At 37.9% G+C, this 27,698-nt stretch overlaps 1 long non-coding RNA gene across 4 annotated transcripts; it reads right to left on the bottom strand.

Annotated features, from left to right (window-relative positions):
- Positions 1-1,482: 1,482 nt before the first annotated feature.
- On the bottom strand, positions 1,483-27,021 carry LOC108641343. Of its 4 annotated transcripts, none has more exons than XR_001921911.1 (3): positions 26,987-27,021; positions 3,095-3,176; positions 1,483-1,600 (listed from the first exon to the last, which is right to left on the bottom strand). It is a non-coding gene; the product is annotated as an uncharacterized LOC108641343 (long non-coding RNA). The 4 variants fall into 4 exon arrangements; XR_001921910.1 differs by lacking the exon at positions 26,987-27,021 and adding an exon at positions 5,124-5,142 and having other exon boundaries at positions 3,095-3,199; XR_001921912.1 differs by lacking the exon at positions 26,987-27,021 and adding an exon at positions 5,016-5,093.
- Between the last annotated feature and the right edge of the window lie 677 nt (positions 27,022-27,698).

Raw genomic sequence — 27,698 nt, 5'->3', positions numbered from 1 at the left:
CTCCCATACTGTGTCATGGGAGAGATTTGAAACTCCAGATTTTTTGGTAATATAGCTGACTTTAGTGCCATGCCATAACTGTGTTAATCAAGCTGGTTTACAGTCGGACCTATTAACCTGGATGCAGAACCGAAGTACCAGAGCTGTACTGTTTTCAAATGTTATTTGATAGCTCTGTGATAGCTATAGCTTTGCACTGGCCTGAAGAACCATATCAGCAAGCCTGGAGCTCGCTTAGAGGCCTTCAGGCTGAAAACACATTTTATTCTGTTTTGCCCTAGTCAGAACACAATAGGTTTTGTGAGCATGAGGGAGTTAATTTTGCGAAGGTCTTTAATTTTCTTGGAGAAATTATGGCTAAAGAAGAATCTGTAACATATATTGTTATCACTAGCTAAATTGATGCTTTTATTTTCTGTATTCTCCTTACATAATTTGAAAAACACACTGCAAGCTCTTTGCTTACAACATAAACTGATCTGCCAAACAGGATCATTTTAAGCAGAAGGTGATTTTATTTGAATTGGAAAAAAAAATAATGTTCACAGAAATACTACACTGTGAGTTATGAACGGCTTTGCTCTTTCACCCAGGGTTCATTCCTGTTCTAGTTCAGTTTAATCATAGAAACTTGTAGGCTGGAAAAGACCTTTAAGATCACCAACTCCAATTGTAAATGTAACCTAAGTTGTTATATGCTAACAGTCCCTTCTTATATAGGAACCATACCATAGGCATCTTGCATTCTACAACCATGAAGGTAAGCATGACTAAAATGGGCCCAGAAGGTGCATGGGTGCCTTTTACTGGCAAATCACTTCCTTTACTGCTGGAACCTGACAGAAATACACATGTATGTTGCTATAGGTTAATAATAAATTCTCATGAAATTCAAATGTATAAGATAATAGTATAAGCAGTGATGCTCTGTTAAAAACCCTGAAGGCGAGAAAATGATTTTTCTAGGGAATTTGCTATTCCTTATTCCAAAACCATATTAGGCTTGTGGAGGGTGTCCTACACATTATTCTTTCTTTTATGTTGAGGAGAGAAAACTCTTCCAGTGAGTGATTTCCATTATACAGGTAAAACTTCAGTGTCATGAGCTGGCAATAATTCTGATGTCTGAGTTATGAACACGTACTATGAAGTATGGCATTTGAATAAGTTAATTTTTCACTATAAATATCACCATTGTACATAGCTGGTGAAACTTAGAGAAAATGAAAAAGCAATTGAAAAAAAGGCAGAAAAATATTCCAGAAATGCAATTGATTTGTCCAGCTTATATTACCGAAAGATTAAGTAGGTTTGAGGTTCCTTAGCATTAAGTGGCTATTATTCAGTACTTCCGCAGTGTCAAGTTTGACATCTAGTATTCTATGACAATGCAGAATATGAAATGTAAGCTGAGTGCTGCTGGAAATGAGAAAAAACTCAGCTTTTAACCCTGGGGTATTATATAAGAACTGCATCACTCTGCCTGTCCAAGTTCTGCTGGCATCAGCCAAAATGCTGCAGCAGGAGTCATCCACCACCTTGACATCCCTTGTGAATCCATAGCTAACAGCAACCACCTCCAGAGTAAAGCAGGTCTTCTCTGCAAAAAAGAAAGAATCAAAGAAGCTAAGAGTGGAAGTAGGGCAAATGCATTGGATAGTTCATATTTAACAAACTGGATGTAGTGACTTTTTTCTTGAAATTTAACTGGTCTTAGAGACAGCACTTCTAAATTTTTCTCATATTTTGACCTTCCTAAAAATGTCAGTAACATTTGCAGATGACATTTTATTAACAATATTGTTAGCCTAGATTGTTCTCATTAGAATAATTGCATATGGTAAGTATGGAGAAGTCTAGCTTTGTATTTTCTAGTGCCTATTATAGAGTCATAGAATAGTTTGACTGGGAAGGGACCTTTTAGAGGTCATCTAGTCTAACCTCCCTGCTGTGGGCAGGAACACCTTTCACTAGACCAGGTTGCTCAGAGCTCCATCCAACCTGGCCTTAAACATTTGCAGGGATGAGGCACCCACAACTTCTCTGGGCAATCTGTTTCTCTGTTTGACCACTCTCACTGTAAAAAGCTTCTTCTTTATATCTAATCTAAACCTCCCCTTCTTCAGTTTAGAGCCAGTACCCCTTGTCCTATCACCAAATGCCTTTGTAAAAAGTCCCTCTCCAGCACCTCCAAGTCCTTCTTGACAGGGCTGCTCTTGATCTGTTCATCCCCCAGCCTGTATTGATACCAGAGGTTTGCCCAACACAGGTGCAGCACCTCTCACTTGGTCTTGTTGAACCTCATGAAATTCCCATGCACTCATTTCTCCAGCTTTTCCAGGTCCCTCTGGGTGGCATCACATCCTTCAGGTGTGTCAACCACACCACTCAGCTTCGCAGGTGCACCTGTAAACTTGCTGAAGGTGCACTCAGTCCCATTGTCTGTGTCATTAATAAAGACATTAAATAGGTCTGGTCCCAGAAGAGATTCCTAAGGACACCACTTGTCACTGATGTCCATAGGGACTCTTAGCCATTGACCACTACACTCTGGATCAACTGCCCAAGCAATTCCTCATCCACTAAACTGTCCATCTGTCAAAACCTTCTCTCTCCAATTTAGACAGAAGGATATTGTGGGGTACCACATCGAAGGCCTTACAGAAGTTCAGATAGATGACCTCCGTAGCCCTTCGCTTGTCCACTGATGGAGTCACTTTAGCATAGAAGGCCACTTGGTAGATCAGGTAGGACTTGCCCCCTGGTGAAGCCATGCTGGCTATCTTGAATCACATTTCTGTTCTCCATGTGCCTTAGCAGAGCTTCTAGAAGTATCTGTTCCATGACCACCTCAGGTACAGAGGACTAACAGATTGATAGTTCCCAGACATAGCTCCTTTCTACCTTTTCTAAAGATGGGTACAATGTTTCCCTTTTTCCAGTCATGTGGGGCTTCACTTGACTGCCATGACTTTTCAAGTATCATGGAGAGTGGCTTGGCAACCATATAAGCCAGTTCCCTCAGGACTCTTGGATGCATCTCATTAGGTGCTGAAGACTTAAGTATATCCCTGTTCCTCAGGTGGTCACAAACCTGATCATCTCTTACAGTGGAAGGGAACTTGCTCCCACAGTCTCTGTCTTGCAGTCCATCCACTTGACTACGTAGGTCTTCTCTATGTTTAATACAGCTGTTAGTCTATAGAAATATTAATATTATTTGCTGTTAATGTGTCACTATATTTTTAATAAAACATCTGTGTGAGTACATGAGTATGAGAAATTATCAGAGTAATAATTTGTCCATTTTGTCCAACATTCCATTGTCTGGAATTTTTACTATTTAGGTTTCTTTCTGTCCTGCATTTCCCAACTTAAAAGAAGTAAAATAAGTGGGCATGCAAAAATGCAAAGACTTCCATTCTACTGTGAATAAAAGAACATGTTTGAATCTTGGAACAAATACAGTACTGAGAGAAGTGTATTTACATATTAAAGCAAGGGGTTATTAAAATTGTATGGAGAAAGACAGGAAGACCATTTTTTTAAATTGTGTTTTAACATATAGGAAAACGGGTAACAATGAAACAGAAAAAATGTCATGATGAAAAGAAAATATCTTTGATGTTAAAAGAAAAACAACAAACTCTTTTATTTGATTATGATAAAGAACTCACAAGGTTTGTTTACAGATCTGAGAAGAAAAAATTTGAGCTAGTGCTGATCAGTACTTTAATGCTAATATATTGTGCTAATGTTAAAAACATACTGACTAAGATAGATAATATCTTGTGGGTATAATTATATCTCTGATATTTAATTATTTTTTTTAAATCTAAGATTTACAAGTTCTACTGAAGAAATGGCTCTCCAGAGCCACCAACTATGGTTGAAAAACATGTTTCAGGCTTACTGTTTGCAATATATAATTTAAGCCAGTCAGTAGAAGATGTTCAACCAGAAATCCAGGAATACCAAGTTTTTTCATTGTTCAAACAGAAATTATGAAACTATAAATCCAAAACTAGGCTTAATCATGTACAGCATTCAAATGTCATGAGACCAAAAGGTGTCATGACCAAAAGTCATCCATCTCCACAACTACTACAACTCAGGTGAGAAGAAAGAAGTATTTTCAGACTGGGATGGAAATTAAGTTATTAGATTGAGGGGAATGTGTTAGACTAAAAGCTTGAATCACATATGACAATATAGGCTCTTATTTGTTGTAACACAGTTCTGCCAGAGAGCTGTACTGATCATTGATTTTTGATGTTTCAATTAGAAAAAATATTCCAATTATATTGGGATGTGTGTCATTTATGCTGTTCCAAACTCCCTCCTTGGCCTCTGATTCCTAAAATGTATCAACCTACTCCAGAATGATTTTTTGCAAGGAGAAAAGCACAGGTTGAACCATGGCCCAAACAAAAGGTGAAATAGTGAATCTCTTCTAATCTTTCCAGTATTGTTCCTGAGGAACTGCAATATAAAATTTACCACAAACTAGGTGTCTGCCAAGGAAACTTCTGTGATAATCCAAATTTTTACATGAAATAAAGGCAGCCCAGGGGATATAGCATCAATTTTATTTAAATATTTGAGAGTGATTAATACACAGAAAGGTAGTTTATTAATGCTTACCCATTTGTAAATTAAACAAAGGCTCATTAGCTCACATGAGACAGTTAGGTTTTATTTTTAGCTACAGTAGGGCTGGTGCAATGACTCTTTTAGCATTTTCATTTTGCATTGCCTTCAGTCCTGACATGAAAGTTAACATTAATCTGCCAACTCATTCTGATTGGATTGCTTTGGAAGTCACTCCAAAGTCACAATGGCTAAATGGGATGAAGCTGTAAGACAGAAATGCATTGCAGTTAATACCTCTGCAGTACTGAAGCTAAGCCAGGGCCAGCCCTAATTCCTGAAAGAAAACAAATCCACAATAATCCATCCCTTAATTCTGAACAGAGTGGCATAATGCCAAAAAATATAAATCATGTATTCCTTACTAAAACACTGCATCTTATTCCACCACGATTTCTCTTGGCCTTTTATTCATGCAGTTTGAGGTCAGCGAGCAGCATACATGTGAAGGTGTTATCCGTCCTGACACTTACAGCATTCCAGTGTTCTCCTGAAACAAGAGGACTTGGGTAGAGAATGGTTGCTGAAACAAATATTTTCTGTTTTTGCTGCAACAATTAGAAGGCAAAAATTAGGATAACTCATAATTCTCTCCCCTCAGAATTCCTCTGAGAATATTTTCAGTCGTTTAATCCATCTAATGTCCAGCTGGCTAAAACTGCAACTGATATTCATTTTGCATGGTCTAGGTCAGATTTTGGTTCTGCTAAATGCAAGGATGATCCCATTCATATATAATTAGTCACAGTTTGGAGATTTTGATTAGAACCAGCCTGATTTTAGCCCAAACCTAGACTGTGTTACTCAGAACTTATCCTCCCTAAAGTGCTTTTGTGATGATAACTTAGTGTGACAAAAAGAACCAGTTTAGACATTTCTATCCTCATCCAAAAATGTGTCCTCGTGTAGAAATAAGCCTTAAAAAATATCTTAAAAACAGGAAATGTCCCACAGAAACAGATAATCACATCGGGATGAGTTAGGTGGCTAGAAAGTATTTCTAGATGTTAGGACTAATTTAGAACCCCTTAGGATGCCTTTGTGATAGTCTTTTTGTAACGTAAGGCTCGTAAGTTATTAAAATATATTTTTTCAACTTTATGTTAAATCAAATTATGAAAAGAATCTTGTTCAGCCCAGTGCTGAAAAACAAGAATAAAGTTATGGAATGCCTCACTTGTTTTAGGGTGGCAGGCCTTGCTATGAATGAAAACCTTGTAACTACTCTAAGGCCTTGAAGTTACACATCTCCTCAAAGAGTCAAGTATTTCAAGAAATTCACTTTAAGGTTCTCAATAGAGTACTGGGAAAAAAAATGTGTTTTCAAGCATTAGATATACATATATATAACAAAAATATATTTCCATGTTATTCTTTATGAATACATATTGAATCCCCTTCTCTGACACTTAGTCAACATTGTATTATTTCTGCTGTCTTTGGTAAGATTGCCGTATTTTCATCTTTCCAGGAAAAAAATATCTGGGTCGCTTACAGAACTTACTTTATATATGAAGAGCACTTAACTGCAAACATTTCAGAAGGCGGCAAACTTACTCTCACTCTCTGGCATGACTTCCAAAGAGGGTGCAGAAGGCTGAATAGACAAAGCTGAGCTTTCCACTCTGTGAGAGACTGAAATGGTTAATGCCTTAAACATTGTTAAGATCACCCAAAGACTTCTGTCCACTGTAGCAAACTGTGCAAAGAAGCAACTTCTAACTGAAGCCCACTCCTCCCCAAATATGCCTACTAATTTGGACTGTGAAGAGGAGCTTGAGATAAGATAAAGGTGGTACTATTGTCCAATTATTCCAGGAGAAGAATGTATCCATAAATGTGAGAGACTGGAATGCTGATGGCTCAAACAATCAAGGTGCAAGCTGATGATGTGCCAAGTAACCACACAGATGCTGAAGGCGGGCACACCTGACACCTGGAGCTACAAGCTGGGTGTTGAACAAGATTAGGAAAGAGGCAAATGCTGTGAGGTGGGGTAGTGGTTTTTTTTGTCCTTACACAAATGACTCAGCTGTGATAACTCTTCTCCAGGGCAGTACCAAATATTCACACGAGGGCTCAAAGTATTCATCTCTGCTGATGGGCTATAGTGGCCCATAATGGACTCAACCGAGCTGAGCTAACAGGCAGCTGTAAAGTCTTAGAAAGTGTCAAAGACTCCTGAAATGTCCCATGATCCAGTATTACATCATCCAGTGTAAAACTCCCTGCCCCAGGGTGGGTACCAGGGTATTCCCACCTACCCTAAGTAAAATAAAACCCCTATGGACTCTGTTTCACGGGCCTTCCCTCACCACCCTGGGCTTCCCCCAACAGATCCAGACTTCAACAAAACTGGAACCCTCACCACCAATATCATAAGAAGAGGATCAGTGGGATGCTGTCCAAATCCACAGAGTGGTGATACTTGTCTACTTTGTCTGTTTGTCACTCTTTCTCCACTCATTCCCCCTTTTCCTATTTCTCACTATCTCTTTTTACCTCACATTTACTGTTAAATAAAAATCTGTAGTATTGGCTTCAGCATATGGTCTCATTCACACCTTAATTTGGGCAGAGGTATCCCTCTAATAATTTTAGTAGCTGGATCAGTACATGGCTGAACGAATGAAGAGTGGTGCAAAACAGTAAGTAGCCATGAGTCAGTCCCTTATAACTTGGCAGATATGCCTTCAATGCTATGTGATGAAATGGCCAAAACTGATGAGAAAAGAAATACAATTTCATGTACCACCTGACATTTGAAACCACTATGATCAACCCATCTGTACCATGCTGATGCAGCTGTTTGCTTCTGTTCAGATGGCTATAACTGCAGCTGTGTGATAGGTACTCATCTATACATGTATGTAAGATAATACTTATGCCTATTGTTACCATCTACTTTTAAAGGTTGAAAACCCTACTTACCTCCAGAAAATGCTGCAAACAATTGACTCACAAGTGAACTATAAATAATGTTTACAGCACAGAGCTCATGCAACATACTGCTTTAGCATTACTGAATATTCAGAACCTGGTGCCTCTGGTAGCTATATACGTCATGTTCATGACAGGTTTAGGCTTCAGTAGCCCAGAGCCTAAGATTCGGCGTGTGTTTTGGAGCTAGAGTATTTGTAGATTAGTGAATACCAGCCACAGGGCCAGGTATGATGTGGAAACTTGAAAATACAAAGTGTCTGTACTGACATTCTGAATATTACTACAAAAAAATATAAAATATAAATACTGAGAGGAGATGAGGGAAATGAGTGACAAATGTTGGCAAATGTAAAGCAATTTAGGCAGCTAGAGGCCCAACCTCCATCATGTGCAAGACTTCTGCTGTAGGCAGATTTTTGAAGGAAAGATTGCAGGCATAGAAAGTGGAATGAAACTGGGTTTAGCAAGGATAGAATTTAGAAGATAAAGCTGATAAAAAGTTCATCAACATCGAAGTAAATGTGGTAGAAGATGGGAGCAGCTCTGGAAGAGCAGCTGTATGCTTTCAACCATGCTGATTTGTCTCCCTTGCAGTTGGTGAACCAGCTGTTGGGCTGCTTCCTTGTACCCTTCCCTGCATGATCAGCGTGCTCGACTTGGTGATGGCTCTCTGAGAGAAGGATCTTCCACGTATTTCCAGCCAGAATGATGCAGTAAGTCTCCAGCATCACCATCACAGCAGTACAGCATTGCAGTCAGTTCCTTATTTGGCAGGAACAGAATAAGAAGAAAATTAAATACATGGGTTAAGAAAGGGTTCCAGCTACCTTAGCCTGGTGTACAAGGGGTCAGCTCAGTATCTGTGTTCAATGCTCCATTATCCCGCATTCCACGAAGGTTTATTGTCTTGGAGGCAGGAGGACATGAGGTCATGGAGGTGAGAATCTAGTAGTGATATGGCCATCTCTTTACTATGCAGCATCTTGCATAGTGTATTCCACTAGAACCTAGGGTGCTGTGGTACATACACATCTGGGTTGCCTCTACATGAAGTTCACTCACATCTAGTAGTTCAAGATCTGTGTGATGAGAATGTGGTTACTTTTATAGATGTTGAAAAAAAGTCTCTGCATTTGGCAAACCAAAGCAGACTGCTCTCACCTGTCTTGGAGTCTGTGCACCTGCAATGTGAATTGTTCAGCTAACTGAACTGTCTAGTTGACTAAGTTAATGCAAAGATCTGTGCACATCAAAGAGCTGACTGTGATGCTAAAATTTCAATACATAAATCAAGCTACAGATTAGACATTTGGGATTTGAGCATTTGTTCTGAGGGATTAAGTAAACAAAAGAAATAATCTGCTTCTGATTATTCATTTTTTTTATAATATTTGCCTAGGCAAAGCTATCTTGAAGATTGCACAAACATTGCTGTCAAAAAACGACTTTATAGTAAATTTACATCTTATGTGATAAATTATGTCTTTGATTTATGGGAATGAATAATTGCTTATAGACACACCATAATATTCAGTTACAATTGGTAAAAAAAAAAATCACCTATTGTAGACCACAGCAAATTTTTAAAATGCTTTTACTTTCTTGTAGAAAGTGCTGCAAAAATTCTTCCACGGGTACTTGTGGGAAAATGAGGAAGTTGATTAAACAGAAATGCCATAAAATGCATAAAAGGCTGAATTGCATTATTTTGATCTAAATCCCAAACAACTGTAAGTGCATTCTTTTGCTACCTTGACATAGCACCAGTAATTGAAAATCGAGGTCTGTATTCTAGACTGTTTTCCAGCTTTGTAGTAAGGATAGGAAGTTTGAATGAAGACAGAGATCAGACTTGAACCTTTGCCCTCTGTCTTACCACGTCCTACTCATTATTCTGTTTCAATCTGCTGTTAAAGGATTCCCCCATCAGCTTTCAAGTATCTAAGCATTACACATAAAACTGTGTACATTCAAATAAAATTAATCTCCAATGTGCCACTTTATTTTTAGTGTACCAGTTGCTAGCAGAGAAAAATGATGTTTGAGCTATTCTTGAAGTCAGTGGAAAGCATCAAATATTCTCCCCTGAGATTTGTCAGTTCTGGGGTTAACATTTGCAGGAGAAGATTTAAAATCTCTGCTGATTTTGTCTGGCAAAGAATTGCAACAGAGAAATACTGTAGATTGTTCATGTTCTTTTGGCTTTTCTAGGACATGGTTGAGGACGCCTAAACCTGTTGTTTCTTACAGGATATTGAATTTTGTTAAATTATGGCTTCACCGAGGGCTTTTTAGGTATTTTTAGAAGAAGTGAAAAAAAGAGGTTATTAAAAGGGCAACTAGCAGATGATTTGGCAGCATTACACATAAAGCATAAACACTGTCTCCTTCCACTGTTTATTCTTGCTGTTCTTGTTCCTCTAACTGAAATATGGCTGATATTTACTCTGATCCATTTAAGGCCGTAGAAAGGAAAGGGGAAAGAAGACCTTTTTTTTTTAAACCATCACATTTCCGTACATAAGCACTTATTAAAAAATTGATGGCAAAGAACATGTATAATATCTGGAGCAGATATTATGGCAATGATATTTTTAAACAGCTGGGATTTTAATTACAAAAACAAAATACAAAAATACAAAAAGGTATTTTATTTCTTGTGTTTATTCATCACTTTTTTTCTGCATATATCTGAAATAGTCTTTAACCTGACCCCACATTCATATGGTTTATCTAATATATGCTTATATTGCAATTATTGTAAGTACATTTCCTCTATTAAATGAAAACAATAGAATAAAGAGACTTCTGTCTAGAACATTGATAGGTGGTGCTAATTACAGGGAAGTTGGAAAAAACTGTTGACGTTTACCAAGTACTGTCATATCCTTTGGGGAATAACCTCAAGAAAACCACTTAATTTTCTTTTCACTCTTTTGTGACAAACAAACAGAGGAGAAAAAAACTACAGAGTATATATTGCAAGGTAATTATTTAGAGACCTAGAGTTTTTGAGGTATTCACGTAGACTGTCTGATTTTCATTAAAAAATCTAATTTGTACTGAGATTTTGTTTGCTAAACACCAGGAATATGTTCTACCAGCATCTGAATTACATACAGTAATTCAAATTCTTCCAAGTACTTTGGATGAAAGAACTGCATCAACCAGACTCTCCATTGTCCTGAGTATTTAGTGATATTATCTGTGTATAAGATACCACTAAATTACTACAGAGTCTTCCAGTGGTTTAGAAAACTGTGTAAGAACTTGGCAAGAGACAGGATCTCTGATAGTAATCTCTTTAGCACCTCACATGGCCATTGTTCAGGTACAGATAAATGACTGAAGAGTAATCACCGCACAAGCTAGTTCAAAATGGCACAGACCTAGAAAAGGGCTTAAAAAAGCTTGAAACTAACAGGGAAATTAATGAAAAGGATTCCAATAATACCTGGGGTTTTTTCCTTTGGTGAAATTTCAGTCTCTATTCTTTAAGAGGACGTAGGATTAGCTATGGTAAAAAATGATATAACCCCTGTCAAAGTTTTAGCTGTCAGTTTAATTATATCAATTAATTTAAATGCTAAGATCTGTAATGGGTGGGGTTTATTTTATTGTGTAAACTGCAAAAAATTAAATTAGAAGGTTATTACATAAATCAAAGAGTTGAATTTTGGTACAAAATGGAATTAGATATAAACTACCATAAAATGCATCCAGCTAATTGTTTCCTAGCAAAGATTAATCCGCCTAAATTCCAGATGACCACATTTACAAAGATATTAAGTGGTATTTTGAGAAAATAAAAATACCATAGTATCATAGAATCATTTAGGTTGAAAAAGAACTTTAAGATCATTGAGTCCAACCATAAACCTGTTACTGCCAAGTTCACCACTAAACCATGTCCCTAAGAGACAAATCTACACGTCTTTTAAATACCTTCATGGATGGTGATGTTACCAGTTCCCTGGACAGCCTGTTCCAATGCTTGACAACCCTTATGGTGAAAATTTTTTCATAATATCCCATCTACACCTCCCCTGGCACAACTTGTGACCATTTCCTCTTCCCTTATCTGCTATTATCTTGTAGCAGAGACAGACTCCCACCTTGCCATAACCTCCTTTCAGGGAGTTGTAGAGAGTAACAAGGTCTCCCCGAGTCTTCTTTTCTCTGGGTTAAACAGTCCCAGCTCCCTCAGCCACTTCTCTCTACTTATCCTGTAGACCCTTCACTAGCTTTGTTGTTCTCCTGAGTTCGTCTGGCTGCACTGAAATTTTATTTCCTATCACTAATTTTCTCTAAGTGTTTTGTTCTTTTTTTTTTTGAGTAATGGCCTAAAGAAAGGTTTTTAATATTAGTAACCACAATGAGAGAAAACTTGCATTTTCGTATTTGAAAATAAAGTATACTTTCAGTACTACAGAATTGTATGCTACATTTTCAGGTCGTCACAATCCTAGAATAATTTAAGGGTGATAGCAGAAGCAGTAACAAAAATAATAAGAAAGAGAAAAAGATGAGAAAATTCACATTTATAAAGGCTTCTATTCCAAAAGGGCCTATTAAATATTTGTTAATAACTGTTTGCTTCACTTCATGTCCAGAATTTTTTCTGTACAGTGTTATAAGAAACTGGAGCAAAAGCCTCCACATTCCTAAAGATCCCAGTGACAAAATCCTTTGGAAAAAATAAAAAAATAAAACATCCAAGCTTCTCTGTATATCTTTGTATTCATGCTTAATTAGATGCTGCTATTTTTTTTGGTCTTTGGTTGGCCCAGCCACTTGTGAAAGTTTGTTCTTTTCCTGCCAAGTTATGAGAAAACAAGCACTGATAGACTAGAACTTTGTCCTAGAAGGGAGAATCTTGTATAAACTATACTTAATTGGTATCTTACTATTGGCTGATGGCCCTCCAAGGGCATTTGAAGATGAAAGTGAAGAGGAGAGTGATGAGTATACCCCAAGACTCATTTAGGAAAGACCCCCTGAGGTATAGCGTGCAAGCGTGGGGAAATTCCCAAGTACCCACGCGTGTGCAGAAGGGGCACCACTTACGTAAAGGGGGGAGGGACTGAGAGCCTCTATCTGGGCAGTGCTGGCCACACCTGCCCAGGTAGACGTCACCAGCAATTTGGATAATAAGCAAATAGCTCATACTGGGTGAAACACAAGCTTCACACCAAAGGACAACGTTGCCTTTTGCGAGGATGCCCGCTGTCTTGTGAGCCTGCTGACACTCTGAGAATGCCGCTTCTGCTATGGGTAATTCTAGGCATTCTGGGTCCATAAGATAACTTCATAAGCAACACCTGGGTCACTGGGGGAGTTGTACTGAGGGCTTATTTTTTCTCCTCCTTCCTCTCTCTTGGATTTTTTGTTTTGTTGGCCACCTCTTGTTAATAAATATTGTTTGTGTTGAGCTTTCATTGGTGTATGGTTTCGGTTTCAGCATCCTTCCCCGCTACAACCTTAATGATATACAAAAAAAGAACATGCCACAACTCAAGAAAAGGAGTGTAAGGTGATGCATCTGGGTCAGGGCAATCCCAAGGACAAATGCAGGCTGAGCAGAAATGGATTGAGACTTATTTTGAGTGAAGAGGTTTGAAAATCTATTTTCTTTCCTTCTGTGTCAATATGATACTGTAGGAAAACACTGGACAGATGAAGTAAATGAATGGATAAAAAAAATCAGCTCAGGACTACTCAGTCATAACTGTATGCCTTATCACCCAAAAAACCATGAAAAATCAATTATTCTGAATTCTGTGAAAATCTAATTTTTTTCAGGAATACTTTTACATTGTGATGTGCATGTCATGCAATATTTGCACAGAGTATTTTGGAAATGTGGCAACTTCAGCACAAACAAACGTGGAATCACTTCTCATTCATTTGTTCCAAGCCAGTCTAACGGACAACACATGTCGAAGGATCCTTCTGCGTACTCCGGAAGGAAAAAAAAAGGTCTGTGTAGTCTGTGTGGTCCTAAATATTACAATTCAGATTTTTATTAGGCAGGAAAGTGCTTTTGTAGAAAAAATAAAAACACCACCTAAAGGCCAAATAATTTCGTGTACTCTAATATCAAATTTTTCTGTGAAAATTCAGTATGCCAGATAGGGAAGAAAAACTTACAGGAAAGGAACAAGCTGTTTCATACAGAGCCTTCACTTTCAACTCACAGAGGAAAATTTTATTTCAGAAAAGATGATTTGACATCTTATAGAATTAAGAATGGATTCAAGAATGAGATCATGCTAGAACACTCTCACTTTTCCTACAGAGCTAGACTAGGAAACATGAAAGGTCAAAATAACATGCTAAAATAACACCCAGTTATTCAACAGCTGCGGGAAAAATCTCCATTGCTCCACAGCGTTTAGCCTCTTTGTAAGACCATATGTTTTTAAACAGCATAGTCAATCTCAGTATTTTAAGGCGAAATAAAAATCCAGAATAGCAAGTCGGCAACTCACAAGTGTTTCTGGTCAGTAGGATATTGATGTATTTTCCAAAGTGGACCTAGCAAAGAACTTTCTGACTATTAATAAGCATCAATTCTAGAAGTAAATACATGAAAATATTGCACAACTAATGATATATCTTCTTAACCAGATTATTTGAAAAAATGAGCACAAGTTCAGTTCTACAAAAACAACTTTGGAAAGCTGAAGAGAATACAAGAAAACTAAATAAAGAAAAGCAAGCCACTTGTGTCACTATTTTTAATGCTGGTCTCCTTCTGCAGCATAGAATGATGATGTTCTTTTCCACATGACCAAAAAGCATATGATTACTAATGAGATGGAGATTACGTGCCTTCATTTTTAAATCAAAAGGTGCAATTACGTCCCTGAGGAATGCCACTGGAAAGTGCAAAGTAGAAGATCCCCCGTGTGCAGGGACTGTTTTACTTTTGCTATTCTTTTGAACGTTAGCATTTCTTTATTACTAAGTACACAGTCCAAGTTCTAGGATTGGATTAGTTTAGGATGGGATATAGCTTTATCTCCTCTTTTTACTCCAAAAAGTGTTTGCTTTGCTTCCTTCAGCATAGAGAACTGAAAATATAACCTTGCTCATCAGCTGTGTGGATAGTTACTGGATTTGCTGTCCACTGACAATTCAACTGTTCGTTTTCTTGCAACAAACACTGTGCATCTTCTCACTTGATGAGATTGGGGGAAAGAAACATTGGGAATCTGCTGCTTGAAGTCTCTTGGTGTCAAAGCTCACGAGGAAGATGCTAAAAAATAACACGTCTTACAGAGAAAAATAGAGAAGGGTCTGTCTCAGAACTGTGGAGGAGGAGTCTGAAACTCATTTTGTTTTTGTGCCACCCCTAATAGCAAATAGCAGCCCCTAATATGCATGGGAGGCCTCAGGAAATCATCACTGGATAATTAACGAATTTACTGACCTTCAGATTGAAGAGAATCCCAAGGAAGGGCTAAATGAAGAAGGTGGGTCAGCAGCATTTAACTCCTTATTAAGATATAACAGCTGTTGCTATCAGAGCAGAAACATTTTTTCTTCCTCTGATTCCCACTCTGAGCCTGAAGATAATCCTGTGGTCTGGCCAAGTTAAATAGTGCATGGATCAGGCAGGCTTCCTTTTTACTGTGCTTTGGGTAGAGGGTAGTTAAATGAATTACATTGCTTGAAATGTCCATAAAAATAATTTATCTCTCTTAATTTACTATAATGATCTACTGGTTTGACTAATTATTTTTGTGATGAAAACCTTCTCTTGCCTTACACCATAAAATGAACATAAAAATGTCCTCAGCTTGAAGTACTACACTATATATATTGCAAAAATATTCTCCACCAGTATAAAGAAAGGCTTTAAACATGTCACTCCTTATTAATATCACAGCATTAGAAACCAGAGACAAAAGGGAGGAGGACAAAATTGTTGTTGCTTTATTTAGAAACAAAGTACATGAGGAAAAAAATGTCTCACTAGTTACAAGGCACAAGGTGATGTCACATTCCACAAAGATTTTGGTGCAAGGAATATAGCAGTCTGTATCTGTTAATTTTTATAACACTTAACACTAACTGGAGCAGAAGGAAAATACAGTATGTTCCTTTACTGCCATTGTATATAGCTAAATATAGGAATCCTATGGAGCCTGTAGGTAAAATCTTGTTATCTAAGGAATTGTTTATTACTCAGTCAAGTCTGCGCAGAAGGACAAGGCAATCACACACTTTTGAGACGCCTGATAGTGGCCATTTAGAAAAGTCTGACCTGAGCTCAGTCTTAAGATAAATTGCTTTCCTCAGTGTCCTCACAGGCAAACCACTGTCTGCAATCCAGCTATATGGCAAATGGCTCTATAACAGAATGATACCTGTATGCCTACCATGCCTCCCACATCCTCCCTTCCTTTAAAAGGAAACTTGAATGGTCAGGGAAGACAAGAGGTGCAGTATAATCCAATGTTTTCCACAGTCCGTATGGTTCGCAACAGAAGCAGCAGAAGTAGCCAGTCACCCTGCTATGTAAGTGCAGCCAAAAAATGGTAATGGAATCTCAGTGCACTGAATTATTGTGTACATAATGGTGTGCAATTTTATGTCACGTGAGTAATCAGAGGAAAGGATATCTTATTGATTTGGATCCAAAACACCTTCTGGCAATATCATGATGTTGACAAGATCACACAATCACAGAATATGCCAAGTTGGAAGGGACTTACAAGCATCATTGAGTCCAACTCCTGACCCTGTACAGGACCATTCCCAAGAATTACACCATGTGCATGAGAGCATCATCCAAACACTATTCTTGAACTCTGCCAGGCTTGGTGCTGTGATCACTTCCCTGGAGAGCCTGCTCCAGTGCCCAACCACCCTCTGAGTGAAGAATCTCTTTCTAATATCCAACCTAAACCTCCCCTGATACAACTTCAGGCCATTTCCTCAGGTCCTGTCACTGGTCATCACAGAGAAGAGATCACTACCTGCCCCTCCTCGTCCTCTTGTGAGGAAGTTATAAACCAACTGGTATGAGGTCTCCTCTCAGTCTCCTCCAGGCTGAACAAATCAAGTGCCTTTGGCCATTCCTCATACCACTTCCCCTCAAGGCCCTTCACCATCTTCTTTGCCCACCTTTGGACACTCTCCAATAGTATAATATCTTTCTTATATTGTGGTGCCCAATACTGTACACATTATTCAAGGTGAGGCCAAACCTTGACAATAGTCACTTCTGTACACAGATTGCATAATATACCCGTCATATGCACTTTTTTTAGTCAAAAGACTACTAGGTTTTATGTAATTTTTTGCCATATTTGTTTTCACATTGCCAGATTTATACAAGCATTATCTTTAATAGAAATTTTGAAAATTTGAAATAAGTTGACACTCACATATGAAGCAGACATGAGAACAGAATTGACCCCTTCAGACACTGATATCTAAATTACCAGTGCTTTAAAAAAAAATTATTCTGACAGCTCATAAGGGTATGATAGCAACTACTGATACTAGGAAGCACAATGGTATCCAATGTGTGCACATACAAAAAATATGCAAGGCAGAAAGTTCTGCCTGGTTGAAATCTATTTCAGCTGTTTTGAAACACAAATATGAAGTGGTAAATGGACTGTAGAGTATAATCTACTTCACTGTTCGCAGTTCATGGCTGATAAATGCACCTTAATGATCATAGAAGTTGAGGGATGCTTGAAATATAACACACAATTTTCACCGCGCTTTCCCTGATTTGTCAAGATTGCGCAACTAGCCAAGGTTCATTCATACATTTGAAAGCACACAGCATAATTTCTGCCTCTGGCATCTTCAAGACCATCAGAACACCATGTGAGTGCAATTACTGACTACTGGACAACACCACTTGTAGGTTATGAAAAATGTTTCATGAAATTTTCTGTTCTTCTGTAGTTTGTAGAAGGGTACCATATCAAGCCTGCTGAACTTCAAGGTTAAGTGCTGTAAAAAGGTGTATAGTACAAACATTTTGGAAAGCAGACATTTCAAAAATTGTATCATCCTGGAAGGAAGGTGTTTCAAGGAGGGAGGATCTCCAGCTTTTGAGGTACATTTGTTATATGGAGGCTAATAGTTGTTTAAAGACTGGCGTGGTGAGATGGACTATTTCTGAGTGTAGCTAGACAATGAATCACAGTGGTGCTGCACGGTGCTTAAGACACTATAAACTGAATCACAAAGCAAAATACTGTGGAAAATTGAAGTTCAGTCTGTGGTCAGTAAATCCAAAGGAGGAAGCAATTATTTCTCAGTTGTCATGTTAGTGTAGAGGATTTGGGGCATTGATATATTCAGTAGATACTCAAAAACAAACTGCATCTTACCCCAGGCCTAACTGCATAAACACCTATACGAAGGTTTGATATTACATGGATGCTATTGACATTTTGAAGATTTTGACAAATACATGTTTTCTTCCCAATTTTATATCAGAAACTCGGAATAAATATTGACTGACAAACTATCTGACAATAATTTATATACTGCCTATCCAAGGATTTAAACATCCCAAGTAGAAAAGTTTTCCAGCCATCAGAAAAACTGTAAAAGTTAAGAATTTCTCATTCTCTGATGACTCGAAGGACTGAAAGGTCCAGGCTCAGTTTTCTCCACCTGCATACACTCTTGTGTGAGTGACGATGGGCTCAGCCATCCATACAGTGCAGAGGGAGAGAGTGCTCGCATTACTCTGCCACAAATGTGTTGTATCCTCATGCCTTGTGGAAGGGGAAAATGTGGTAACTGAAGCTCCTCATAGCTAAAAGCTGACTGCTATGCAAACTACTGGTTATGCACTTCAGCTGCTTCAGATGTGCTGAAGTACTAATGGGGATAGTGATTGCTACTAAAGGCATTTTTGAGATGTTTTTGATACTGGGGAAAAAAAGGTGTCCAACTCTTCCCAACATTTCAAGTGCTGTGTTGGTTCAATCTTTCTTCTTGACTGGGGAGGCCCAAATGCACTTTTAGTGAGTGCTACACATGGAGTAGAGGTATTACTGCTTTGGGAATTACTAATGTCTGTTAATTTACTAATCTGGTGATAGAGAAGAATGATAATATGGTAAAAGCCCAGCTATGAAGCTGAGAAGAATTTATTCTATTTTTATCTCTTCATGTTGGTTTCAATTTATCTCTTCCATTTGTACCAAGAAAGCGGTATTTTTAGTTTAGATATGCCCAAAGACTTAGAGCACTGATTTTTTAAAAAGAGGGTATTTCATATTTGTATAAACAGTGCTTGAAAATATTTTAATATGTTATTTTCATTTTTAATTAATACTATTTAGTCAATCCCCATTTACTCACAGATTTTGCAAACATTTTTTCTCTATTTTTAAGGGAATCATGAAAAAAACAATTTAAAATTGATCTCCGCCTTAACCTCTCTTGGTAGAGAAAAGTCATGCAAAAAACATGACACATGGGATAGCTATAAGGTGGGGTTCATAACAGTACCCTGCTCTGTGTTTTTTGCATATAAAACTTACACAAAGGCTGAGAACACTGGGTTGTATAAAAACATTGGGACATATAAACATCATGTGTCTAGGCTAAAGTAGTTGTCTGCAGTTGATGGAGAGACAAAGGAGCCTTTGGTGAGCCATTCATTCCACTTCAAAAAGCTGGTTGCTCGAGACTTGCAGAATTAATTGTCCATCCATTTCTCTTCATCAGAGATGAACAACTAGTTTAGAAATTACACTTAATTTTCAGTGGATAAAATTTGCTACTATTGAAAAAATTCGGAATTAGTGTTCAGTTTTTCAGCAATCTTATAAAAATTTTCAAGATCAAAGTGATCAGAGTTTGAGAGGTTTCTACTCTCTTTGGTGTCTTTCATTATTTTTCTGCTTGTCATACTATTTTTCTCAGCTTGTTCTAGGTTTTTTCAGATTGGCTGTGAGTTCTTGGCTGCATGCTCATACAGATAAAAATTAGGTCCCATATGGTTCTGTACACCACCCAATACTAAAATCAGAGGGGTTACTTCTAACATAAGAATTCAAATCTACCCTACACTCAGAAATCTGAAAGCGCACAGATTCCACTCAGATTCAAAGTTCTTTTTTGTCTAAATGTAACATATGTGACAAGAGGAAGACAATGCAGAGAGAGGAAAGAGTGAGTAGGCAGAATTCCACTCTCTAAGGCCAGGAATAGATATGCTGTTGTCAGCAGATCTGCCACTAAACACAGTGCAGAATGCCGTAAATATCACAGCATGGTACTATCTATATCTTACAAAAGATCACACCAGGGCATTACTGATGTGGTCTCCTGTACAGCTCCAGTGATAAAAGGTGGGAGACCTGCCATCATGCTTGTGCATTTTATGCTGTGAAAATAATGCAAGATATTTTTATAACTGTCTGGTTTCCCTCTTTTCCTTCAGGCATCTTTCCTCAGGCAGCCTTCCAAATGCAAGGCCATCATATAAGAAAAATAAGCAAATAAAATAACTGGATTAGCACTGCACAAACAAAACCTAGGAATTTTAAACGAACAGGTTAGAAATATTGGGTTTGCATGTCTTGCAGTTTGAAGGGTCAGAGAGCAGCTAAAACCTGACAGGTAATTTTCAGTGCTCACTGACAATGTTCTAAACTTGCCTTTTTATGCTTTACTTTTGAAAGGCATATAAAATAGTCGGTAAATAATAAAAGTTTGAGAAACTTAAAATTCTTCACTTATTTTCTGTTTTTTTCTTTTTCAAGCTATTCTAATCCTTATGTTTTGCAGACATATGGAGGGGAAAAGATTTACAAAACTCTTCAAAACAAAATAGATATGACTGAAATGATAGACATCATTGACCATGGTGGAAGCCCATTGTCATTGGCCAGATTATCCAAGTAAGAATATTAGAGGCCGAAACCAGCATTTCTTCAAGATTTACTGTGTAATATGCATTGCTGTTCCTGTCCTCTCTTCACTTCTGCCAGTGACTCTTCTAGAGCACTGCAACTGCTGGAACTGCAGAGAAAAATGTTTCCAACCCATGTCATGCACGAGCAAGAGGACTGAGAGGCATCATAATGCTGCAGTTCTGGGAACACAAGTATTGCCAGCACTAGGATTAGGATAGATGGGAATTATGAAGACCAGCTGATTCAATGTAGGATTTTCACTCTCATCACATCTCTGAACAGACACATGCTCTTTTTGCATGGCTCACAAGGTTCATGTGAGGGACAGTACTGCAGTCCCATTTGTCATTGGACTGTACTGCTGTGACTAAAGATAGGATTTTCACTAATATAAGATTATTTTCTTCCCTGTAGCAACAGAAAGAATTGGTTAGGTAAAAGAAGACATTGTAAAGAAAATGGGAATATAGAAGGAACCTCCAATGTGAAAAGAGATGAGAAGTGGACAGAAATAAGTGAGTGGAATAAGTTAGAATGGGAAGTGGAATGGTAATAGTATTAGAAAAGAGGATGATTTGGGTATACATGACTAGAAATGGAGATAATTATACATGTCTTAGAAAGGCCAGAGTAAGGGGGATACCAGCATTTAGACTCCATCACAAAAGGTAAAGAGAAATCTGGAAACTCTTTTTGACCACTATGCAGAGAAATCACAGAAAAAGAATGAGAAGTGTAATTGGGAAGGAAAATCCAGAAAAGCTAAATAAGTCTAGAAAGCCTTTACTATTGGTCAAGGTTTCTGAATTGTAGATGCTAATGCTATAGTGTGGATCCTACTTTGGTCTTACTTTAATTTTCATTATGTAGTATCTTTCCGGCATTCAATACTTCATTCTGGCACTGGAAAACAAAGAACACACATTTTGCTGCTGATTCCAATCCCTCCATTTATTCTGACTTTTGTCAGTTTTCATATTTATGCACTGTCTTTGTGCACTGCTGTACAGACTTACCAGAAACCTCATGGCAACATGCAAAAGATCTTTCCATAGAACTCTGCATCCTATTCTCCCTGAAAAATCAAGACTTGAATATTTCTATGTACACATATATAACAAGGCCTATCTGACTGATGTAAGAAAGAAAGGTAATGAGAAGTCAACATTTGAGTCCTGGTAGACTCTGGCAGTTCTACAAGAATGACTGATTTGTTTCTTGAAGGGCAGAAGGTCATGAACAAACAGAAGATGGATGAGAAGAAGGATAGAAGACAATTTAATACCACATATTAAATACTACATATTTAATTCCACATATCAGAGGAATTATACACATTGATTCCCTGGGAGAGAGAGGAAGAAATGTAGGTAGATTCAAGAGTTTCTGCAGAAGCATTCATCAAGCTGGAAACACAAGAGGACAGAGTGGATGACCTTCCAGAGTGCAGGGTGAGAGAACACACAGCTGAGGGAGATAACAGGAGGAACAATGTGTGCTGATAGATTAAAGAGTACAGAACTTATTAATTAAGTGGGATTTGTAATATTGCATAATGGCATTGCTTCAGGCAAAATAGAGAGCAATTTCTTGAAAGGTGTGATCAGCAAGTGGGGATTTTCTTGGATTTTTAACTTTAATTGTGCTATACTATTTTTGTGTCAGGGGAGACAGCACAATTGACCATCCTCAGTAAAATAGCAGAAGATACAGTGCTCAAGTGTTGTGGGTTAACCCTGGCTGGCAGCTCAGCCTTGCACTTGCTTGCTCACCCCAGTGGAATGGGAGGGAGAATTGGAAGTGTAAAATTGAGAACACCTGGGGGTTGAGATAGGGACAGTTTAATAGGAAAAGGGAAAGCAAAATCTGTTTATGCAAGCAAAGTAAGGAATTAATTCACTGGCAGGCAGCCATTTAGCCATTTTAGCCATGCTAGCCATGGCAGCTGTTTAGCATGTTAGCCATGTTAGCTATTTAACCATGTTTAGCCAAGAGAGAAGGGCTCTATCATGCATAACACATACTTGGGAAGACAAGTGCTGTAACACTGAAAACCCCTCCCACCCTTTCTCCTTCTTTCCCCAGCTTCTTATTACTGAATACAACATCACGTGGCATGGAATATTCCTTTTGTCAATTGAGGCCAGCTGTCATGGCTGTGTCCCCTCTTCTTGTGTACCCTCAGCCTAATTGCTGTCAGGGTAAGGGTGAAAAATCGCAGAATCAGAGAACGGGTCGAGTTGGAAGGGACCACAGTGGGTCATCTGGCCCAACCTCCCTGTTGAAGCAGGGTTATCCCAGGACTGTGTCCAGAACATTCTTGAATATCTCCAGGGAGGGAGACTCCATGACCTCTCTGGGAAATCTGTTATGGTGCTTGGTCACTGCACAGTAAATAAGTTCTTTCTCATGTTGAAGTGGAACTTCCTGGGCATCAGTTTCTGCCCATTGCCCTTTGCCCTATTGCTTGGCACAACCAAAAAGTGTTTCAGGCTGTGTAAGCACTGAATAGCAATAGCTAAAACACTGGTGTGTTATCAACACCGTTTTGGTCACAAATGTAAAAGATAGCAACCTACCAGCTGACATGAAGAAAATTAAGTCTACTCCAACCAAAATCAGCACTCCAAGGAAATGAAGTACTTCTTATAGTGATTTAGTGTCCATGAAATGTAATGTCTTCATGTCTTTGTTTATCATGAGACTCAGCTCGGTGAAAAAATGGGGTCTCACCATGTAATCTTTTTACCACAAAACATAGGAACTTATTTAAGAGTGAACTTAGCAAACAAAAGATGAGGAGAGGAAACTTAAACATCTGCATGCACAATCAAAGACTGGCAACATTCTGCCAGTCTTTTTGAGCATGCTTTTTTTGGTGATCTCTAGGAAGCTCTCTGTCACACAAATGGAGCTTCCCTTTCAATAGGGGTCTGGAACTGCCACTGTCAGTACTGCCAGCTTGCAGGGCAGTGATTGTCACGCAATGGGGGAAATGGCTAAAGCAAAACCAACCCCTTAGCACTTCTCCCCTCTGCATCTGACTTCAGGGATGCCTTGGATGAGTGCTCAAAGATTATATAACCTGGCAGCAGCTCTTTAGGCTGATTTGTGTGTCTACAATATCTGCTACAGCTTGCTCTGAATAAAATGGGTGAACTTGTTCTGAGTTATTTAAATACTGCTGTCATGCATATAGATTCTCTCAGAAGCCAGGCATCATCAAAAGTTCACATTTTTTTCTAATTAAAACAGTTTGCAATAATTAAATGTATGTGTCTGTGTTTCTACTTCAAAATGGCTAAATAGTTGGCAAGTCTCCTAAAGCAGGATTAGACTGCAGACCAGCTCAGACAATGCTTCCAGGCATCGAGGATGTACTGCAGAATCAGTTTAATAAAGTCTGATTAGATTACTTTCTCCGGTCAATTTGAAGCAGTGTGGCCATGGGATAAATCATCTTTTTATCTCACCACACTGCTCTTTTTCTTTGCTGAATCATAGTTTAAAAACATTAAACATATTTTTTAAATATCTATTTATTTACAGATGCAAAGAAGCATAACCTCATGAATTCCCTGTTGTCCCAATGCAGTTTGATATTATATCTCAGTTTTAAAGACTGACTCTGTACTCAGGTTTCCCTTCTTTATATGAGTTATCTCTCTTTTTCCTCTACATAAATAGCCCTATTAGTACAATAAGAAAACAGACCTGAATCTCTTATCTTGATTTGTCAAGATAACAGCTTGTACTGAAAACAGCCATAAAACTAGATGTTTCTGACAAATTACTAGTTTAAGAAGGGTATTGAACTCTAAACATTTATATAAACATGTATGTGGATCTGATTACCTCTGAATATGATTTATTGCATGCTATGTGGAACAAATAAAGAGTTATCCAGAATGTCTGAGTCTAGAACTTTGTTTTAGTTTTCAATGATTACAGTAACAGAGGTTGCATTTTGCTAGTTTCCTACCTGATGGCACCACTAGCAGAAGCTGTATTTAAGGATTTAAGTCAACACAAAATATGCCTTCCTCTGGCCTCTTTTTATGATGCTGCATTATACCAAGAGACCTTAGCAGCCAGCTCAGCTCCTTGAAAATGCATTACTCCAGTCTGGTTCACCTTTCACCAGTCTGTGCCCAGACACATTTTCAAGCTCTTTTCTGGTCTGTAGTTTCTCATGTTGATATATAAATTCTGTTGTATTGTGTACATTTGCATTCCTTTTCCATTGGAATAAAGAAACGTTTCACTTTCTTCCAAGGTCACTATTTCTATATAGTATTCTATTAGGAAATAAATGGGTGCAGGTGTTCCTCATGGATTCTGGAATAACATTCAGTTATTCTGAATACTTGAAGTACCTGGAGGCGATAGGAATATACAGTGTCCAACACAGAGGTCATCCTCTATGTCAAGGACCAATCCTATGAAATGCTTCTCAAGTTGCTTGTTAATTCCTTGTTAAATTTTGAGCTTGGGTTTTCAATGGTTTGCAGGCTCATTCAAGTGAAATGACCTAGGATGAGCTTCAAGAAAAAGAAAATTGCATTATAACTGTCTACTGTCACAAGAATAAAGAATCATGAAAAGTAAAGGGGAAAATAGAATCAGAGTTCCAATTTAAATGTATTGTTGAGGTTTTAAATTATTGCTGATCATTTAAAATATATTATGCCTCTGTGGTCTGTCCATTCATACATTCTTCCAGTTTATTTTCTTCTAACATAATTAACACATAATTTCCCTCAAATTACATTTATGCACTGTTTTCAGATGGGTGAGGAACATATGGATAGAGAAAGGAGGGGAAAGAAAGAGAAGCAAAACCTTTCCCTCGTATCTTCTGGGGAGGCTGCAAGGACTAGATAAGGAGCCCTGACACATCCTGTCAGGTTGCTGTTAAAAATTCAAAGAAAACAATCAGACTGCATTACTCATGTGGTGTCTTTTTTAATAAGCTTTTTGCAAATTTCTCATTTGGCACTAGCTGCCATTAATAGCTGGTGCACAGAAAATAAAGGATATATCTCAGTCTTCTAGAGGGAGTTGCAAAGACTCAAACATACGTATAGTTTGAAAGCCTGAAATATCTAGTTCGGTGAGCCATGTTTCCTTAGTTTCCTCTGAGAAATTCAGTCTCCTGTGAAACCTTCCAAGAATTGAACACTGATGCATTTTGAAGCCTAGATTGGTGGGGTTTGCCTGCTTACTAGTAAAATGTCACTAAATGCTGTTAAAACTTGGTTAAACCTTACAAACCAACTCACTCAGCAAAACATGTTGAAATAATCTGGATAGGAGCCAGAAGAGATGAGACAGGATTATTTAAATCTAATATGTGTTAGTATACAGCTTAAGTCCTCTGACCCTAATCACTTTCCATCGGAGTACATCAAATTAGGATCCTGGGACAATTTACGAAGAAGTCTGAGTAAATGCACTAGTTTTGCCCTACAGAAGAATTCATGGCCTTTAATTATAAGTGAAAAAACATGGATAGCCTCATATTAGTTCCAGAGGCTATCTGTATCCATGAGAAAGCCCAGCATAAAAATTACAGCACTGGTTCTGACCCTTAAGTATAAATACAGTGAATGATGAGATATACTGCACCTTTAGCAGCTTCTGATGCTCCTCTTTTTTACATTACCTCAAAAAGTTAACTTTGTGTAATAATAACTACGGTATACTTTGTAAGTTTTCATTTTCTTTAAGCATTTTCTTAGACTTCTGTTTGCTTTTGAAACTGCCATTCTCAGCTAATGACTTGGAAAAACCTGAGGTGGGTTTGGATAATGTGATCCTCTCCGCAGTGCTGAGCATTGTTTAAGAAATTTCAATCAGGTCATGATAATGACATTGCTTTAATGAGGGAATTGAAATTGTTGGGAGAGTTCTGACATGGCAGTACTCAGAGGTGCTTTGGACCTCTCCAATTGCCTCTGTTACTCTAAATAACTGGGATGGCTTGAAGTAACTAGAGAAGATCATCAGTGCTGACACCTGAGGTTGTTTATTTGGCATGGATGCATTTTTTCCTGCTTGTTCCTCATAGAGGTCATTAGGTGGGTTGGAGGTAAAATAAAGTATGTCAGTTTTTGCACTTTACCTGATTTTCCAGTTTTTCACGATTCCATTAATTTTTCTTGGGATGTTCAGAATAACACACTTCTCAACTCAAGACTGTGTGCAGCTTACCATCAAACCACTTACAAAGCATCACATTTCTGCTCATTTCTGCCTGCAGCTATGTACTCCTCTCTAAACTTAGTTCTCATTTTCATGAGGCTCAGAATAGCAGTGCTAAGTGTGGAGAGTATAGTTTATTACTGAAATTTCATGCAGGAATAGCAATTAGTATTGTATAGGTGTAAATAAACAGGCTTCAAGATTTTATTTTGTTGAAGTAATAGAAAATTAGTCTGGTAAGTAAGCAATTAGATTTACAAGGATAGTTCCTTACATACCTCCTGGTTTCTTTTTGCCTGTTCAGTGTCACAGGAGTAAATTCAGCTAGCTTCTGCCTAGTTAGGAATATTCTATGAAGCACACCAAAAATAGCAAACCAGTTGAAACAGCCATTACCTGGATCTAATATAGCTCTTTAAGATTTAAAAGTGTATAGTTAAGAAAAAATGTATCATGGAGAGATTTTTCATCTATTTTGATACTGATAGAAAGAATACAAGATGATTTTTGGAACAATGATGTCAAAAAGAAATAAATGTTTAGAAGACTAATATGTACATGACATTTTATGGTGGTGCTATTTTAGCAGCAAGCAAATGTTTCTGCGGTCTTTGACTCCTTTTGAATTGGATCAAGTTGCTAGTCTCTGACAAGTTTTTAAAAACAACTACAGCTGTGACAGTCTGTTTTGTAAGTTAACATTTTCTGTTATTTTTCTGACTGAAGTCTCTTACAGGGTAACAGAACTATGGAAGCATTTCTGCATTCAAAGCAAAAAGCCAGGAAACTCCTGGCTTTTCACCGTAACTGAAGCATTCTAGAAAGAATTTCACGAGACACTGCAGTGGCAGCACTTGCTTTTGTGAATGAAAGCTACTATTTCCAGCTAGGAAGCAATTCCCATCAGCCTGCATATTAAGGACTTTTAAAAAGGCTTCCCATCGCCTCACAAAATCCTTCTATTTATCAATAATTAAAGTAACACATTTC

The sequence above is a fragment of the Manacus vitellinus genome, unplaced genomic scaffold, assembly GCF_001715985.3.
Source record: "Manacus vitellinus isolate BGI_N305 unplaced genomic scaffold, ASM171598v3 scaffold_6_pilon, whole genome shotgun sequence".
In the NCBI taxonomy this organism is placed as follows: domain Eukaryota; kingdom Metazoa; phylum Chordata; class Aves; order Passeriformes; family Pipridae; genus Manacus; species Manacus vitellinus.
This window is presented reverse-complemented; position numbering and strand designations above follow the sequence as displayed.